General features: G+C 44.5%; 5 non-coding genes across 5 annotated transcripts; all 5 read right to left on the reverse strand.

The window, feature by feature from the left end:
- Positions 1-606: 606 nt before the first annotated feature.
- Positions 607-680, reverse strand: trnai-aau (transfer RNA isoleucine (anticodon AAU)). Its single transcript has one exon. It is a non-coding gene; the product is annotated as a tRNA-Ile (tRNA).
- Positions 681-7,460: 6,780 nt separating this feature from the next.
- On the reverse strand, positions 7,461-7,534 carry trnai-aau (transfer RNA isoleucine (anticodon AAU)). Its single transcript has one exon. It is a non-coding gene; the product is annotated as a tRNA-Ile (tRNA).
- A 2,206-nt stretch (positions 7,535-9,740) lies between these two features.
- Positions 9,741-9,814, reverse strand: trnai-aau (transfer RNA isoleucine (anticodon AAU)). Its single transcript has one exon. It is a non-coding gene; the product is annotated as a tRNA-Ile (tRNA).
- A 2,262-nt stretch (positions 9,815-12,076) lies between these two features.
- trnai-aau (transfer RNA isoleucine (anticodon AAU)) lies at positions 12,077-12,150 on the reverse strand. The gene has a single exon. It is a non-coding gene; the product is annotated as a tRNA-Ile (tRNA).
- Positions 12,151-16,637: 4,487 nt separating this feature from the next.
- Positions 16,638-16,711, reverse strand: trnai-aau (transfer RNA isoleucine (anticodon AAU)). Its single transcript has one exon. It is a non-coding gene; the product is annotated as a tRNA-Ile (tRNA).
- Positions 16,712-18,420: the final 1,709 nt, after the last annotated feature.

Genomic DNA, 18,420 nt, shown 5'->3' on the forward strand with positions numbered 1-18,420 from the left:
AGCATTCTCTCTTTTGGTTTCCGATTCCAGCACCCGCAGTAATGTCATTTTATTAATGGCTCTATGATATTGCTGGTGTCATGATAACTCCAGCTTCGATGCATGAGAGGTGTGCAAGCGAATGAATTCCCTCTGGAAGTCGCGTGACAAGTATTAACAGAGATCAAGGAAAATAACATGAACGAATCTTTGATTTGAATTGAAGCCTGAACTCTGGTTCTGCTCCGAGACTGTGCCAGGTCTGCTTAATACTGCATATATTTCATGCTTTGCATTTGTTTGTGAAAACAATTGAGACTGATTGATTTGCTGCAGACAATATCCAGCAGTCATCATGGGTACGGCGATCAAGTCGTGCGTCTATCCCTGTCAAATGTTTTATTTCGCAGGTGAGGCTTCCTGTTTCGTGGAGCACGTTGTTTGGAAAAATAGCAACGCAGCTGAGATCCGGCATGGGACCAGCGGGTTGATGTTCCATGACAGCGATGGTCGCTTTTCGAATGAAGACACATCTCAACCGACCATGTGACAAATTCTTGCAGACGGTGAAAGTAAAAGCCACGGCGAACACTTACACAGGCCTGCTAACGACGGAAGCGCCTCACATGGTCAATGCGGGGATTGAACCCACGACCTTGGCGTTATTAGCACCACGCTCTAACCAGCTGAGCTAACCGACCAACGCAGTCAAGTCGCGAAAGCAAATGCCTATATTCCCGGTGCTCACAACCGCGGCGGCTGTTCATTTTCTGCTTCATGTCGATCGCACGATCGTCTGAAATACTTCCTTTCGTTGCAAAGCTTTTCAACGAAAAAAAAACATTTAGTTTTCCGAACGCGCCTACTCGACTTAACCATTTGCTCTGATATTCAAAATTAAGCACAATGTCCGGACGCATGCAATTTCAATCGCAATGCCACCAGCTCAGCTGCAGCTTGTCATGTTGACAAATATCGTCTGGAGAAACGTACCTTCAACGATCGCTCACTGTTCTACTGGATACTCACAGACTTTTGGAGTCAGGGTTATGTGCTGCTTATAAACTGCTACGAACCTTATGCCAAATGCATTTGAATTGTAATCGAACAGTGGGATTTTTTCTGCTCCCGAACGACGCAGTTGCTTTGGTGTCAGCAACAGCTCAGAAGCCAATTGCACGTTTTCCTCAATCACTTACGTTGCTCATGCAATCTTCGTTTGACAGCATATTTAGCAAGTTATCACGCCTTCCTGCAGCGTTCGTCAGTGACAGATCAGATGCTAAGATGATTGCTTCAGACAGCATGCTACATCCTACATTTGAAAATGGAACAGTTGCAAACGTTTCCAGGCTGAACACTCACTCACTATTTTGCCTGGCGCGTCAGAGGCTGGGAGCGGATCTTATGGAGGCTTTTCAATCATGAGGGGCATGTATCGGGTAAATAGATAAGTTTCTTTCGCTCAAGTGTGGCAGTGCAGAACTAGAGGGTATAAACCAGGTGTGGGAGGGCGAGAATTGGAAAGGCAGTGATGGGCAATGGCTGCGCGCAGAGGGTGGTGTGTTTGTGGAATAAGTTGCCAGACAAGCAGGTGATGGATGGTATAATTCCAATACTTTTAAGGAATCTTAACGTGTATTTGAATAGGAAGGGGTTGGAGAGACATGGGTCAAGTGCATGCAATCGCGGTTGTATCAATTGAAGATATCTGTTTGGAATGGACGAGTTCGGCCGAAGACTGTGCTTTCAGTGCTGTCCATATCTAATGAGCTCTATGATAGTGCAGCTGAAATGATAAAAAAGATAAGTAAATTCAATGAAGAAAATTGTCTCAAGTTGTTGAATTCAAAAAACTTCAGGTAATGTTATTTCAATTATTTTATTTATCTTTTTTATTTGTGATTTTTTCATTGTTCTGTAACTCTTATTTCTTGATTGTCTCTCTTTCTCGCGCTCCCCACACAATCAATATCTTTTTCCTTTCCACTTCCCGCTTTGCTACCCTTCTCCCCTGTTTTCCATTTTGTCTCAGGTTCACCCACCCCCCACATATTTTGTCACATAGCACTGGCTACAACCTGCGTCATTCACGGATCCTAATCTCCCTTAGATCTCTCCATGCACTCTCATTATCACCTTTGCATCTGGAGCTCTGACTCACCATCTCTCAGCCTGGTGTAAACAGCTCCCTAATTCTCCCCCTTTTTTATCTTTAACAAATGATCAGTTAGAATCGAAACGTCAGCTCTTTTCTCTCCTTGCAGATGGTGCCAGAACTGCTGAGACTTTCCAGCATTCTCTCTTTTGGTTTCCGATTCCAGCACCCGCAGTAATGTCATTTTATTAATGGCTCTATGATATTGCTGGTGTCATGATAACTCCAGCTTCGATGCATGAGAGGTGTGCAAGCGAATGAATTCCCTCTGGAAGTCGCGTGACAAGTATTAACAGAGATCAAGGAAAATAACATGAACGAATCTTTGATTTGAATTGAAGCCTGAACTCTGGTTCTGCTCCGAGAATGTGCCAGGTCTGCTTAATACTGCATATATTTCATGCTTTGCATTTGTTTGTGAAAACAATTGAGACTGATTGATTTGCTGCAGACAACATCCAGCAGTCATCATGGGTACGGCGATCAAGTCGTGCGTCTATCCCTGTCAAATGTTTTATTGCGCAGGTGAGGCTTCCTGTTTCGTGGTTTGGTGGAGCACGTTGTTTGGAAAAATAGCAACGCAGCTGAGATCCGGCATGGGACCAGCGGGTTGACGTTCCATGACAGCGATGGTCGCCTTTCGAATGAATACACATCTCAACCGACCATGTGACAAGTTCTTGCAGACGGTGAAAGTAAAAGCCACGGCGAACACTTACACAGGCCTGCTAACGACGGAAGCGCCTCACATGGTCAATGCGGGGATTGAGCTGAGCTAACCGACCAACGCAGTCAAGTCGCGAAAGCAAATGCCTATATTCCCGGTGCTCACAACCGCGGCGGCTGTTCATTTTCTGCTTCATGTCGATCGCACGATCGTCTGAAATACTTCCTTTCGTTGCAAAGCTTTTCAACGAAAAAAAGCATTTAGTTTTCCGAACGCGCCTACTCGACTTAACCATTTGCTCTGATATTCAAAATTAAGCACAATGTCCGGACGCATGCAATTTCAATCGCAATGCCACCAGCTCAGCTGCAGCTTGTCATGTTGACAAATATCGTACCTTCAACGATCGCTCACTGTTCTACTGTTCTACTGGATACTCACAGACGTTTGGAGTCAGGGTTATGTGCTGCTTATAAACTGCTACGAACCTTATGCCAAATGCATTTGAATTGTAATCGAACAGTGGGATTTTTTCTGCTCCCGAACGACGCAGTTGCTTTGGTGTCAGCAACAGCTCAGAAGCCAATTGCACGTTTTCCTCAATCACTTACGTTGCTCATGCAATCTTCGTTTGACAGCATATTTAGCAAGTTATCACCCCTTCCTGCAGCGTTCGTCAGTGACAGATCAGATGCTAAGATGATTGCTTCAGACAGCATGCTACATCCTACATTTGAAAATGGAACAGTTGCAAACGTTTCCAGGCTGAACACTCACTCACTATTTTGCCTGGCGCGTCAGAGGCTGGGAGCGGATCTTATGGAGGCTTTTCAATCATGAGGGGCATGTATCGGGTAAATAGATAAGTTTCTTTCGCTCAAGTGTGGCAGTGCAGAACTAGAGGGTATAAACCAGGTGTGGGAGGGCGAGAATTGGAAAGGCAGTGATGGGCAATGGCTGCGCGCAGAGGGTGGTGTGTTTGTGGAATAAGTTGCCAGACAAGCAGGTGATGGATGGTATAATTCCAATACTTTTAAGGAATCTTAACGTGTATTTGAATAGGAAGGGTTTGGAGAGACATGGGTCAAGTGCATGCAATCGCGGTTGGATCAATTGAAGATATCTGTTTGGAATGGACGAGTTCGGCCGAAGACTGTGCTTTCAGTGCTGTCCATATCTAATGAGCTCTATGATAGTGCAGCTGAAATGATAAAAAAGATAAATAAATTCAATGAAGAAAATTGTCTCAAGTTGTTGAATTCAAAAAACTTCAGGTAATGTTATTTCAATTATTTTACTTATCTTTTTTATTTGTGATTTTTTCATTGTTCTGTAACTCTTATTTCTTGATTGTCTCTCTTTCTCGCGCTCCCCACACCATCAATATCTTTTTCCTTTCCACTTCCCGCTTTGCTACCCTTCTCCCCTGTTTTCCATTTTGTCTCAGGTTCACCCACCCCCCACATATTTTGTCACATAGCACTGGCTACAACCTGCGTCATTCACGGATCCTAATCTCCCTTAGATCTCTCCATGCACTCTCATTATCACCTTTGCATCTGGAGCTCTGACTCACCATCTCTCAGCCTGGTGTAAACAGCTCCCTAATTCTCCCCCTTTTTTATCTTTAACAAATGATCAGTTAGAATCGAAACGTCAGCTCTTTTCTCTCCTTGCAGATGGTGCCAGAACTGCTGAGACTTTCCAGCATTCTCTCTTTTGGTTTCCGATTCCAGCACCCGCAGTAATGTCATTTTATTAATGGCTCTATGATATTGCTGGTGTCATGATAACTCCAGCTTCGATGCATGAGAGGTGTGCAAGCGAATGAATTCCCTCTGGAAGTCGCGTGACAAGTATTAACAGAGATCAAGGAAAATAACATGAACGAATCTTTGATTTGAATTGAAGCCTGAACTCTGGTTCTGCTCCGAGACTGTGCCAGGTCTGCTTAATACTGCATATATTTCATGCTTTGCATTTGTTTGTGAAAACAATTGAGACTGATTGATTTGCTGCAGACAACATCCAGCAGTCATCATGGGTACGGCGATCAAGTCGTGCGTCTATCCCTGTCAAATGTTTTATTGCGCAGGTGAGGCTTCCTGTTTCGTGGTTTGGTGGAGCACGTTGTTTGGAAAAATAGCAACGCAGCTGAGATCCGGCATGGGACCAGCGGGTTGATGTTCCATGACAGCGATGGTCGCCTTTCGAATGAATACACATCTCAACCGACCATGTGACAAGTTCTTGCAGACGGTGAAAGTAAAAGCCACGGCGAACACTGACACAGACCTGCTAACGACGGAAGCGCCTCACATGGGCAGTGCGGGGATTGAACCCACGACCTTGGCGTTATTAGCACCACGCTCTAACCAGCTGAGCTAACCGACCAACGCAGTCAAGTCGCGAAAGCAAATGCCTATATTCCCGGTGCTCACAACCGCGGCGGCTGTTCATTTTCTGCTTCATGTCGATCGCACGATCGTCTGAAATACTTCCTTTCGTTGCAAAGCTTTTCAACGAAAAAAAAGCATTTAGTTTTCCGAACGCGCCTACTCGACTTAACCATTTGCTCTGATATTCAAAATTAAGCACAATGTCCGGACGCATGCAATTTCAATCGCAATGCCACCAGCTCAGCTGCAGCTTGTCATGTTGACAAATATCGTCTGGAGAAACGTACCTTCAACGATCGCTCACTGTTCTACTGGATACTCACAGACTTTTGGAGTCAGGGTTATGTGCTGCTTATAAACTGCTACGAACCTTATGCCAAATGCATTTGAATTGTAATCGAACAGTGGGATTTTTTCTGCTCCCGAACGACGCAGTTGCTTTGGTGTCAGCAACAGCTCAGAAGCCAATTGCACGTTTTCCTCAATCACTTACGTTGCTCATGCAATCTTCGTTTGACAGCATATTTAGCAAGTTATCACGCCTTCCTGCAGCGTTCGTCAGTGACAGATCAGATGCTAAGATGATTGCTTCAGACAGCATGCTACATCCTACATTTGAAAATGGAACAGTTGCAAACGTTTCCAGGCTGAACACTCACTCACTATTTTGCCTGGCGCGTCAGAGGCTGGGAGCGGATCTTATGGAGGCTTTTCAATCATGAGGGGCATGTATCGGGTAAATAGATAAGTTTCTTTCGCTCAAGTGTGGCAGTGCAGAACTAGAGGGTATAAACCAGGTGTGGGAGGGCGAGAATTGGAAAGGCAGTGATGGGCAATGGCTGCGCGCAGAGGGTGGTGTGTTTGTGGAATAAGTTGCCAGACAAGCAGGTGATGGATGGTATAATTCCAATACTTTTAAGGAATCTTAACGTGTATTTGAATAGGAAGGGTTTGGAGAGACATGGGTCAAGTGCATGCAATCGCGGTTGGATCAATTGAAGATATCTGTTTGGAATGGACGAGTTCGGCCGAAGACTGTGCTTTCAGTGCTGTCCATATCTAATGAGCTCTATGATAGTGCAGCTGAAATGATAAAAAAGATAAATAAATTCAATGAAGAAAATTGTCTCAAGTTGTTGAATTCAAAAAACTTCAGGTAATGTTATTTCAATTATTTTATTTATCTTTTTTATTTGTGATTTTTTCATTGTTCTGTAACTCTTATTTCTTGATTGTCTCTCTTTCTCGCGCTCCCCACACCATCAATATCTTTTTCCTTTCCACTTCCCGCTTTGCTACCCTTCTCCCCTGTTTTCCATTTTGTCTCAGGTTCACCCACCCCCCACATATTTTCTCACATAGCACTGGCTACAACCTGCGTCATTCACGGCTCCTAATCTCCCTTAGATCTCTCCATGCACTCTCATTATCACCTTTGCATCTGGAGCCCTGACTCACTATCCCTCAGCCTGGTGTAAACAGCTCCCTAATTCTCCCCCTTTTTTATCTTTAACAAATGATCAGTTAGAATCGAAACGTCAGCTCTTTTCTCTCCTTGCAGATGGTGCCAGAACTGCTGAGACTTTCCAGCATTCTCTCTTTTGGTTTCCGATTCCAGCACCCGCATTAATGTCATTTTATTAATGGCTCTATGATATTGCTGGTGTCATGATAACTCCAGCTTCGATGCATGAGAGGTGTGCAAGCGAATGAATTCCCTCTGGAAGTCGCGTGACAAGTATTAACAGAGATCAAGGAAAATAACATGAACGAATCTTTGATTTGAATTGAAGCCTGAACTCTGGTTCTGCTCCGAGACTGTGCCAGGTCTGCTTAATACTGCATATATTTCATGCTTTGCATTTGTTTGTGAAAACAATTGAGACTGATTGATTTGCTGCAGACAACATCCAGCAGTCATCATGGGTACGGCGATCAAGTCGTGCGTCTATCCCTGTCAAATGTTTTATTGCGCAGGTGAGGCTTCCTGTTTCGTGGTTTGGTGGAGCACGTTGTTTGGAAAAATAGCAACGCAGCTGAGATCCGGCATGGGACCAGCGGGTTGATGTTCCATGACAGCGATGGTCGCCTTTCGAATGAATACACATCTCAGCGGGTTGATGTTCCATGACAGCGATGGTCGCCTTTCGAATGAATACACATCTGAACCGACCATGTGACAAGTTCTTGCAGACGGTGAAAGTAAAAGCCACGGCGGACACTGACACAGACCTGCTAACGACGGGAGCGCCTCACATGATCAGTGTGGGGATTGAACCCACGACCTTGGCGTTATTAGCACCACGCTCTAACCAGCTGAGCTAACCGACCAACGCAGTCAAGTCGCGAAAGCAAATGCCTATATTCCCGGTGCTCACAACCGCGGCGGCTGTTCATTTTCTGCTTCATGTCGATCGCACGATCGTCTGAAATACTTCCTTTCGTTGCAAAGCTTTTCAACGAAAAAAAAGCATTTAGTTTTCCGAACGCGCCTACTCGACTTAACCATTTGCTCTGATATTCAAAATTAAGCACAATGTCCGGACGCATGCAATTTCAATCGCAATGCCACCAGCTCAGCTGCAGCTTGTCATGTTGACAAATATCGTCTGGAGAAACGTACCTTCAACGATCGCTCACTGTTCTACTGGATACTCACAGACTTTTGGAGTCAGGGTTATGTGCTGCTTATAAACTGCTACGAACCTTATGCCAAATGCATTTGAATTGTAATCGAACAGTGGGATTTTTTCTGCTCCCGAACGACGCAGTTGCTTTGGTGTCAGCAACAGCTCAGAAGCCAATGCACGTTTTCCTCAATCACTTACGTTGCTCATGCAATCTTCGTTTGACAGCATATTTAGCAAGTTATCACGCCTTCCTGCAGCGTTCGTCAGTGACAGATCAGATGCTAAGATGATTGCTTCAGACAGCATGCTACATCCTACATTTGAAAATGGAACAGTTGCAAACGTTTCCAGGCTGAACACTCACTCACTATTTTGCCTGGCGCGTCAGAGGCTGGGAGCGGATCTTATGGAGGGTTTTCAATCATGAGGGGCATGTATCGGGTAAATAGATAAGTTTCTTTCGCTCAAGTGTGGCAGTGCAGAACTAGAGGGTATAAACCAGGTGTGGGAGGGCGAGAATTGGAAAGGCAGTGATGGGCATTGGCTGCGCGCAGAGGGTGGTGTGTTTGTGGAATAAGTTGCCAGACAAGCAGGTGATGGATGGTATAATTCCAATACTTTTAAGGAATCTTAACGTGTATTTGAATAGGAAGGATTTGGAGAGACATGGGTCAAGTGCATGCAATCGCGGTTGGATCAATTGAAGATATCTGTTTGGAATGGACGAGTTCGGCCGAAGACTGTGCTTTCAGTGCTGTCCATATCTAATGAGCTCTATGATAGTGCAGCTGAAATGATAAAAAAGATAAATAAATTCAATGAAGAAAATTGTCTCAAGTTGTTGAATTCAAAAAACTTCAGGTAATGTTATTTCAATTATTTTATTTATCTTTTTTATTTGTGATTTTTTCATTGTTCTGTAACTCTTATTTCTTGATTGTCTCTCTTTCTCTCGCTCCCCACACCATCAATGTCTTTTTCCTTTCCACTTCCCGCTTTGCTACCCTTCTCCCCTGTTTTCCATTTTGTCTCAGGTTCACCCACCCCCCACATATTTTCTCACATAGCACTGGCTACAACCTGCGTCATTCACGGCTCCTAATCTCCCTTAGATCTCTCCATGCACTCTCATTATCACCTTTGCATCTGGAGCCCTGACTCACCATCTCTCAGCCTGGTGTAAACAGCTCCCTAATTCTCCCCCTTTTTTATCTTTAACAAATGATCAGTTAGAATCGAAACGTCAGCTCTTTTCTCTCCTTGCAGATGGTGCCAGAACTGCTGAGACTTTCCAGCATTCTCTCTTTTGGTTTCCGATTCCAGCACCCGCAGTAATTTCATTTTATTAATGGCTCTATGATATTGCTGGTGTCATGATAACTCCAGCTTCGATGCATGAGAGGTGTGCAAGCGAATGAATTCCCTCTGGAAGTCGCGTGACAAGTATTAACAGAGATCAAGGAAAATAACATGAACGAATCTTTGATTTGAATTGAAGCCTGAACTCTGGTTCTGCTCCGAGACTGTGCCAGGTCTGCTTAATACTGCATATATTTCATGCTTTGCATTTGTTTGTGAAAACAATTGAGACTGATTGATTTGCTGCAGACAACATCCAGCAGTCATCATGGGTACGGCGATCAAGTCGTGCGTCTATCCCTGTCAAATGTTTTATTGTGCAGGTGAGGCTTCCTGTTTCGTGGTTTGGTGGAGCACGTTGTTTGGAAAAATAGCAACGCAGCTGAGATCCGGCATGGGACCAGCGGGTTGATGTTCCATGACAGCGATGGTCGCCTTTCGAATGAATACACATCTCAACCGACCATGTGACAAGTTCTTGCAGACGGTGAAAGTAAAAGCCACGGCGAACACTGACACAGACCTGCTAACGATGGAAGCGCCTCACATGGTCAATGCGGGGATTGAACCCACGACCTTGGCGTTATTAGCACCACGCTCTAACCAGCTGAGCTAACCGACCAACGCAGTCAAGTCGCGAAAGCAAATGCCTATATTCCCGGTGCTCACAACCGCGGCGGCTGTTCATTTTCTGCTTCATGTCGATCGCACGATCGTCTGAAATACTTCCTTTCGTTGCAAAGCTTTTCAACGAAAAAAAAGCATTTAGTTTTCCGAACGCGCCTACTCGACTTAACCATTTGCTCTGATATTCAAAATTAAGCACAATGTCCGGACGCATGCAATTTCAATCGCAATGCCACCAGCTCAGCTGCAGCTTGTCATGTTGACAAATATCGTCTGGAGAAAGGTACCTTCAACGATCGCTCACTGTTCTACTGGATACTCACAGACTTTTGGAGTCAGGGTTATGTGCTGCTTATAAACTGCTACGAACCTTATGCCAAATGCATTTGAATTGTAATCGAACAGTGGGATTTTTTCTGCTCCCGAACGACGCAGTTGCTTTGGTGTCAGCAACAGCTCAGAAGCCAATTGCACGTTTTCCTCAATCACTTACGTTGCTCATGCAATCTTCGTTTGACAGCATATTTAGCAAGTTATCACGCCTTCCTGCAGCGTTCGTCAGTGACAGATCAGATGCTAAGATGATTGCTTCAGACAGCATGCTACATCCTACATTTGAAAATGGAACAGTTGCAAACGTTTCCAGGCTGAACACTCACTCACTATTTTGCCTGGCGCGTCAGAGGCTGGGAGCGGATCTTATGGAGGCTTTTCAATCATGAGGGGCATGTATCGGGTAAATAGATAAGTTTCTTTCGCTCAAGTGTGGCAGTGCAGAACTAGAGGGTATAAACCAGGTGTGGGAGGGCGAGAATTGGAAAGGCAGTGATGGGCAATGGCTGCGCGCAGAGGGTGGTGTGTTTGTGGAATAAGTTGCCAGACAAGCAGGTGATGGATGGTATAATTCCAATACTTTTAAGGAATCTTAACGTGTATTTGAATAGGAAGGATTTGGAGAGACATGGGTCAAGTGCATGCAATCGCGGTTGGATCAATTGAAGATATCTGTTTGGAATGGACGAGTTCGGCCGAAGACTGTGCTTTCAGTGCTGTCCATATCTAATGAGCTCTATGATAGTGCAGCTGAAATGATAAAAAAGATAAATAAATTCAATGAAGAAAATTGTCTCAAGTTGTTGAATTCAAAAAACTTCAGGTAATGTTATTTCAATTATTTTATTTATCTTTTTTATTTGTGATTTTTTCATTGTTCTGTAACTCTTATTTCTTGATTGTCTCTCTTTCTCTCGCTCCCCACACCATCAATATCTTTTTCCTTTCCACTTCCCGCTTTGCTACCCTTCTCCCCTGTTTTCCATTTTGTCTCAGGTTCACCCACCCCCCACATATTTTGTCACATAGCACTGGCTACAACCTGCGTCATTCACGGCTCCTAATCTCCCTTAGATCTCTCCATGCACTCTCATTATCACCTTTGCATCTGGAGCCCTGACTCACTATCCCTCAGCCTGGTGTAAACAGCTCCCTAATTCTCCCCCTTTTTTATCTTTAACAAATGATCAGTTAGAATCGAAACGTCAGCTCTTTTCTCTCCTTGCAGATGGTGCCAGAACTGCTGAGACTTTCCAGCATTCTCTCTTTTGGTTTCCGATTCCAGCACCCGCAGTAATGTCATTTTATTAATGGCTCTATGATATTGCTGGTGTCATGATAACTCCAGCTTCGATGCATGAGAGGTGTGCAAGCGAATGAATTCCCTCTGGAAGTCGCGTGACAAGTATTAACAGAGATCAAGGAAAATAACATGAACGAATCTTTGATTTGAATTGAAGCCTGAACTCTGGTTCTGCTCCGAGACTGTGCCAGGTCTGCTTAATACTGCATATATTTCATGCTTTGCATTTGTTTGTGAAAACAATTGAGACTGATTGATTTGCTGCAGACAACATCCAGCAGTCATCATGGGTACGGCGATCAAGTCGTGCGTCTATCCCTGTCAAATGTTTTATTGCGCAGGTGAGGCTTCCTGTTTCGTGGTTTGGTGGAGCACGTTGTTTGGAAAAATAGCAACGCAGCTGAGGTCCGGCATGGGACCAGCGGGTTGATGTTCCATGACAGCGATGGTCGCCTTTCGAATGAATACACATCTCAGCGGGTTGATGTTCCATGACAGCGATGGTCGCCTTTCGAATGAATACACATCTGAACCGACCATGTGACAAGTTCTTGCAGACGGTGAAAGTAAAAGCCACGGCGGACACTGACACAGACCTGCTAACGACGGGAGCGCCTCACATGATCAGTGTGGGGATTGAACCCACGACCTTGGCGTTATTAGCACCACGCTCTAACCAGCTGAGCTAACCGACCAACGCAGTCAAGTCGCGAAAGCAAATGCCTATATTCCCGGTGCTCACAACCGCGGCGGCTGTTCATTTTCTGCTTCATGTCGATCGCACGATCGTCTGAAATACTTCCTTTCGTTGCAAAGCTTTTCAACGAAAAAAAAGCATTTAGTTTTCCGAACGCGCCTACTCGACTTAACCATTTGCTCTGATATTCAAAATTAAGCACAATGTCCGGACGCATGCAATTTCAATCGCAATGCCACCAGCTCAGCTGCAGCTTGTCATGTTGACAAATATCGTCTGGAGAAACGTACCTTCAACGATCGCTCACTGTTCTACTGGATACTCACAGACTTTTGGAGTCAGGGTTATGTGCTGCTTATAAACTGCTACGAACCTTATGCCAAATGCATTTGAATTGTAATCGAACAGTGGGATTTTTTCTGCTCCCGAACGACGCAGTTGCTTTGGTGTCAGCAACAGCTCAGAAGCCAATGCACGTTTTCCTCAATCACTTACGTTGCTCATGCAATCTTCGTTTGACAGCATATTTAGCAAGTTATCACGCCTTCCTGCAGCGTTCGTCAGTGACAGATCAGATGCTAAGATGATTGCTTCAGACAGCATGCTACATCCTACATTTGAAAATGGAACAGTTGCAAACGTTTCCAGGCTGAACACTCACTCACTATTTTGCCTGGCGCGTCAGAGGCTGGGAGCGGATCTTATGGAGGCTTTTCAATCATGAGGGGCATGTATCGGGTAAATAGATAAGTTTCTTTCGCTCAAGTGTGGCAGTGCAGAACTAGAGGGTATAAACCAGGTGTGGGAGGGCGAGAATTGGAAAGGCAGTGATGGGCATTGGCTGCGCGCAGAGGGTGGTGTGTTTGTGGAATAAGTTGCCAGACAAGCAGGTGATGGATGGTATAATTCCAATACTTTTAAGGAATCTTAACGTGTATTTGAATAGGAAGGGTTTGGAGAGACATGGGTCAAGTGCATGCAATCGCGGTTGGATCAATTGAAGATATCTGTTTGGAATGGACGAGTTCGGCCGAAGACTGTGCTTTCAGTGCTGTCCATATCTAATGAGCTCTATGATAGTGCAGCTGAAATGATAAAAAAGATAAATAAATTCAATGAAGAAAATTGTCTCAAGTTGTTGAATTCAAAAAACTTCAGGTAATGTTATTTCAATTATTTTATTTATCTTTTTTATTTGTGATTTTTTCATTGTTCTGTAACTCTTATTTCTTGATTGTCTCTCTTTCTCTCGCTCCCCACACCATCAATGTCTTTTTCCTTTCCACTTCCCGCTTTGCTACCCTTCTCCCCTGTTTTCCATTTTGTCTCAGGTTCACCCACCCCCCACATATTTTCTCACATAGCACTGGCTACAACCTGCGTCATTCACGGCTCCTAATCTCCCTTAGATCTCTCCATGCACTCTCATTATCACCTTTGCATCTGGAGCCCTGACTCACCATCTCTCAGCCTGGTGTAAACAGCTCCCTAATTCTCCCCCTTTTTTATCTTTAACAAATGATCAGTTAGAATCGAAACGTCAGCTCTTTTCTCTCCTTGCAGATGGTGCCAGAACTGCTGAGACTTTCCAGCATTCTCTCTTTTGGTTTCCGATTCCAGCACCCGCAGTAATTTCATTTTATTAATGGCTCTATGATATTGCTGGTGTCATGATAACTCCAGCTTCGATGCATGAGAGGTGTGCAAGCGAATGAATTCCCTCTGGAAGTCGCGTGACAAGTATTAACAGAGATCAAGGAAAATAACATGAACGAATCTTTGATTTGAATTGAAGCCTGAACTCTGGTTCTGCTCCGAGACTGTGCCAGGTCTGCTTAATACTGCATATATTTCATGCTTTGCATTTGTTTGTGAAAACAATTGAGACTGATTGATTTGCTGCAGACAACATCCAGCAGTCATCATGGGTACGGCGATCAAGTCGTGCGTCTATCCCTGTCAAATGTTTTATTGCGCAGGTGAGGCTTCCTGTTTCGTGGTTTGGTGGAGCACGTTGTTTGGAAAAATAGCAACGCAGCTGAGATCCGGCATGGGACCAGCGGGTTGGTGTTCCGTGACAGCGATGGTCGCCTTTCGAATGAATACACATCTCAACCGACCATGTGACAAGTTCTTGCAGACGGTGAAAGTAAAAGCCACGGCGAACACTGACACAGACCTGCTAACGACGGAAGCGCCTCAAATGATCAGTGCGGGGATTGAACCCACGACCATGGCGTTATTAACACTACGCTCTAACCAGCTGAGCTAACCAACCAACGCAGTCAAGTCGCGAAAGCAAATGCCTATATTCCCGGTGCTCACAACCGCGGCGGCTGTTCATTTTCTGCTTCATGTCGATCGCACGATCGTCTGAAATACTTCCTTTCGTTGCAAAGCTTTTCAACGAAAAAAAAGCATTTAGTTTTCCGAACGCGCCTACTCGACTTAACCATTTGCTCTGATATTCAAAATTAAGCACAATGTCCGGACGCATGCAATTTCAATCGCAATGCCACCAGCTCAGCTGCAGCTTGTCATGTTGTCAAATATCGTCTGGAGAAACGTACCTTCAACGATCGCTCACTGTTCTACTGGATACTCACAGACTTTTGGAGTCAGGGTTATGTGCTGCTGATAAACTGCTACGAACCTTATGCCAAATGCATTTGAATTGTAATCGAACAGTGGGATTTTTTCTGCTCCCGAACGACGCAGTTGCTTTGGTGTCAGCAACAGCTCAGAAGCCAATTGCACGTTTTCCTCAATCACTTACGTTGCTCATGCAATCTTCGTTTGACAGCATATTTAGCAAGTTATCACCCCTTCCTGCAGCGTTCGTCAGTGACAGATCAGATGCTAAGATGATTGCTTCAGACAGCATGCTACATCCTACATTTGAAAATGGAACAGTTGCAAACGTTTCCAGGCTGAACACTCACTCACTATTTTGCCTGGCGCGTCAGAGGCTGGGAGCGGATCTTATGGAGGCTTTTCAATCATGAGGGGCATGTATCGGGTAAATAGATAAGTTTCTTTCGCTCAAGTGTGGCAGTGCAGAACTAGAGGGTATAAACCAGGTGTGGGAGGGCGAGAATTGGAAAGGCAGTGATGGGCATTGGCTGCGCGCAGAGGGTGGTGTGTTTGTGGAATAAGTTGCCAGACAAGCAGGTGATGGATGGTATAATTCCAATACTTTTAAGGAATCTTAACGTGTATTTGAATAGGAAGGGTTTGGAGAGACATGGGTCAAGTGCATGCAATCGCGGTTGGATCAATTGAAGATATCTGTTTGGAATGGACGAGTTCGGCCGAAGACTGTGCTTTCAGTGCTGTCCATATCTAATGAGCTCTATGATAGTGCAGCTGAAATGATAAAAAAGATAAATAAATTCAATGAAGAAAATTGTCTCAAGTTGTTGAATTCAAAAAACTTCAGGTAATGTTATTTCAATTATTTTATTTATCTTTTTTATTTGTGATTTTTTCATTGTTCTGTAACTCTTATTTCTTGATTGTCTCTCTTTCTCTCGCTCCCCACACCATCAATATCTTTTTCCTTTCCACTTCCCGCTTTGCTACCCTTCTCCCCTGTTTTCCATTTTGTCTCAGGTTCACCCACCCCCCACATATTTTCTCACATAGCACTGGCTACAACCTGCGTCATTCACGGCTCCTAATCTCCCTTAGATCTCTCCATGCACTCTCATTATCACCTTTGCATCTGGAGCTCTGACTCACCATCTCTCAGCCTGGTGTAAACAGCTCCCTAATTCTCCCCCTTTTTTATCTTTAACAAATGATCAGTTAGAATCGAAACGTCAGCTCTTTTCTCTCCTTGCAGATGGTGCCAGAACTGCTGAGACTTTCCAGCATTCTCTCTTTTGGTTTCCGATTCCAGCACCCGCAGTAATTTCATTTTATTAATGACTCTATGATATTGCTGGTGTCATGATAACTCCAGCTTCGATGCATGAGAGGTGTGCAAGCGAATGAATTCCCTCTGGAAGTCGCGTGACAAGTATTAACAGAGATCAAGGAAAATAACATGAACGAATCTTTGATTTGAATTGAAGCCTGAACTCTGGTTCTGCTCCGAGACTGTGCCAGGTCTGCTTAATACTGCATATATTTCATGCTTTGCATTTGTTTGTGAAAACAATTGAGACTGATTGATTTGCTGCAGACAACATCCAGCAGTCATCATGGGTACGGCGATCAAGTCGTGCGTCTATCCCTGTCAAATGTTTTATTGCGCAGGTGAGGCTTCCTGTTTCGTGGTTTGGTGGAGCACGTTGTTTGGAAAAATAGCAACGCAGCTGAGATCCGGCATGGGACCAGCGGGTTGATGTTCCATGACAGCGATGGTCGCCTTTCGAATGAATACACATCTCAACCGACCATGTGACAAGTTCTTGCAGACGGTGAAAGTAAAAGCCACGGCGAACACTGACACAGGCCTGCTAACGACGGAAGCGCCTCACATGATCAGTGCGGGGATTGAACCCACGACCATGGCGTTATTAACACCACGCTCTAACCAGCTGAGCTAACCGACCAACGCAGTCACGTCGCGAAAGCAAATGCCTATATTCCCGGTGCTCACAACCGCGGCGGCTGTTCATTTTCTGCTTCATGTCGATCGCACGATCATCTGAAATACTTCCTTTCGTTGCAAAGCTTTTCAACGAAAAAAAAGCATTTAGTTTTCCGAACGCGCCTACTCGACTTAACCATTTGCTCTGATATTCAAAATTAAGCACAATGTCCGGACGCATGCAATTTCAATCGCAATGCCACCAGCTCAGCTGCAGCTTGTCATGTTGACAAATATCGTCTGGAGAAACGTACCTTCAACGATCGCTCACTGTTCTACTGGATACTCACAGACTTTTGGAGTCAGGGTTATGTGCTGCTTATAAACTGCTACGAACCTTATGCCAAATGCATTTGAATTGTAATCGAACAGTGGGATTTTTTCTGCTCCCGAACGACGCAGTTGCTTTGGTGTCAGCAACAGCTCAGAAGCCAATTGCACGTTTTCCTCAATCACTTACGTTGCTCATGCAATCTTCGTTTGACAGCATATTTAGCAAGTTATCACGCCTTCCTGCAGCGTTCGTCAGTGACAGATCAGATGCTAAGATGATTGCTTCAGACAGCATGCTACATCCTACATTTGAAAATGGAACAGTTGCAAACGTTTCCAGGCTGAACACTCACTCACTATTTTGCCTGGCGCGTCAGAGGCTGGGAGCGGATCTTATGGAGGCTTTTCAATCATGAGGGGCATGTATCGGGTAAATAGATAAGTTTCTTTCGCTCAAGTGTGGCAGTGCAGAACTAGAGGGTATAAACCAGGTGTGGGAGGGCGAGAATTGGAAAGGCAGTGATGGGCAATGGCTGCGCGCAGAGGGTGGTGTGTTTGTGGAATAAGTTGCCAGACAAGCAGGTGATGGATGGTATAATTCCAATACTTTTAAGGAATCTTAACGTGTATTTGAATAGGAAGGGTTTGGAGAGACATGGGTCAAGTGCATGCAATCGCGGTTGGATCAATTGAAGATATCTGTTTGGAATGGACGAGTTCGGCCGAAGACTGTGCTTTCAGTGCTGTCCATATCTAATGAGCTCTATGATAGTGCAGCTGAAATGATAAAAAAGATAAATAAATTCAATGAAGAAAATTGTCTCAAGTTGTTGAATTCAAAAAACTTCAGGTAATGTTATTTCAATTATTTTATTTATCTTTTTTATTTGTGATTTTTTCATTGTTCTGTAACTCTTATTTCTTGATTGTCTCTCTTTCTCTCGCTCCCCACACCATCAATATCTTTTTCCTTTCCACTTCCCGCTTTGCTACCCTTCTCCCCTGTTTTCCATTTTGTCTCAGGTTCACCCACCCCCCACATATTTTGTCACATAGCACTGGCTACAACCTGCGTCATTCACGGATCCTAATCTCCCTTAGATCTCTCCATGCACTCTCATTATCACCTTTGCATCTGGAGCTCTGACTCACCATCTCTCAGCCTGGTGTAAACAGCTCCCTAATTCTCCCCCTTTTTTATCTTTAACAAATGATCAGTTAGAATCGAAACGTCAGCTCTTTTCTCTCCTTGCAGATGGTGCCAGAACTGCTGAGACTTTCCAGCATTCTCTCTTTTGGTTTCCGATTCCAGCACCCGCAGTAATTTCATTTTATTAATGACTCTATGATATTGCTGGTGTCATGATAACTCCAGCTTCGATGCATGAGAGGTGTGCA

Source organism: Chiloscyllium plagiosum, unplaced genomic scaffold, assembly GCF_037043375.1.
Source record: "Chiloscyllium plagiosum isolate Xiang-an unplaced genomic scaffold, Cpla_swu_hap1 HiC_scaffold_52, whole genome shotgun sequence".
Lineage (NCBI taxonomy): Eukaryota > Metazoa > Chordata > Chondrichthyes > Orectolobiformes > Hemiscylliidae > Chiloscyllium > Chiloscyllium plagiosum.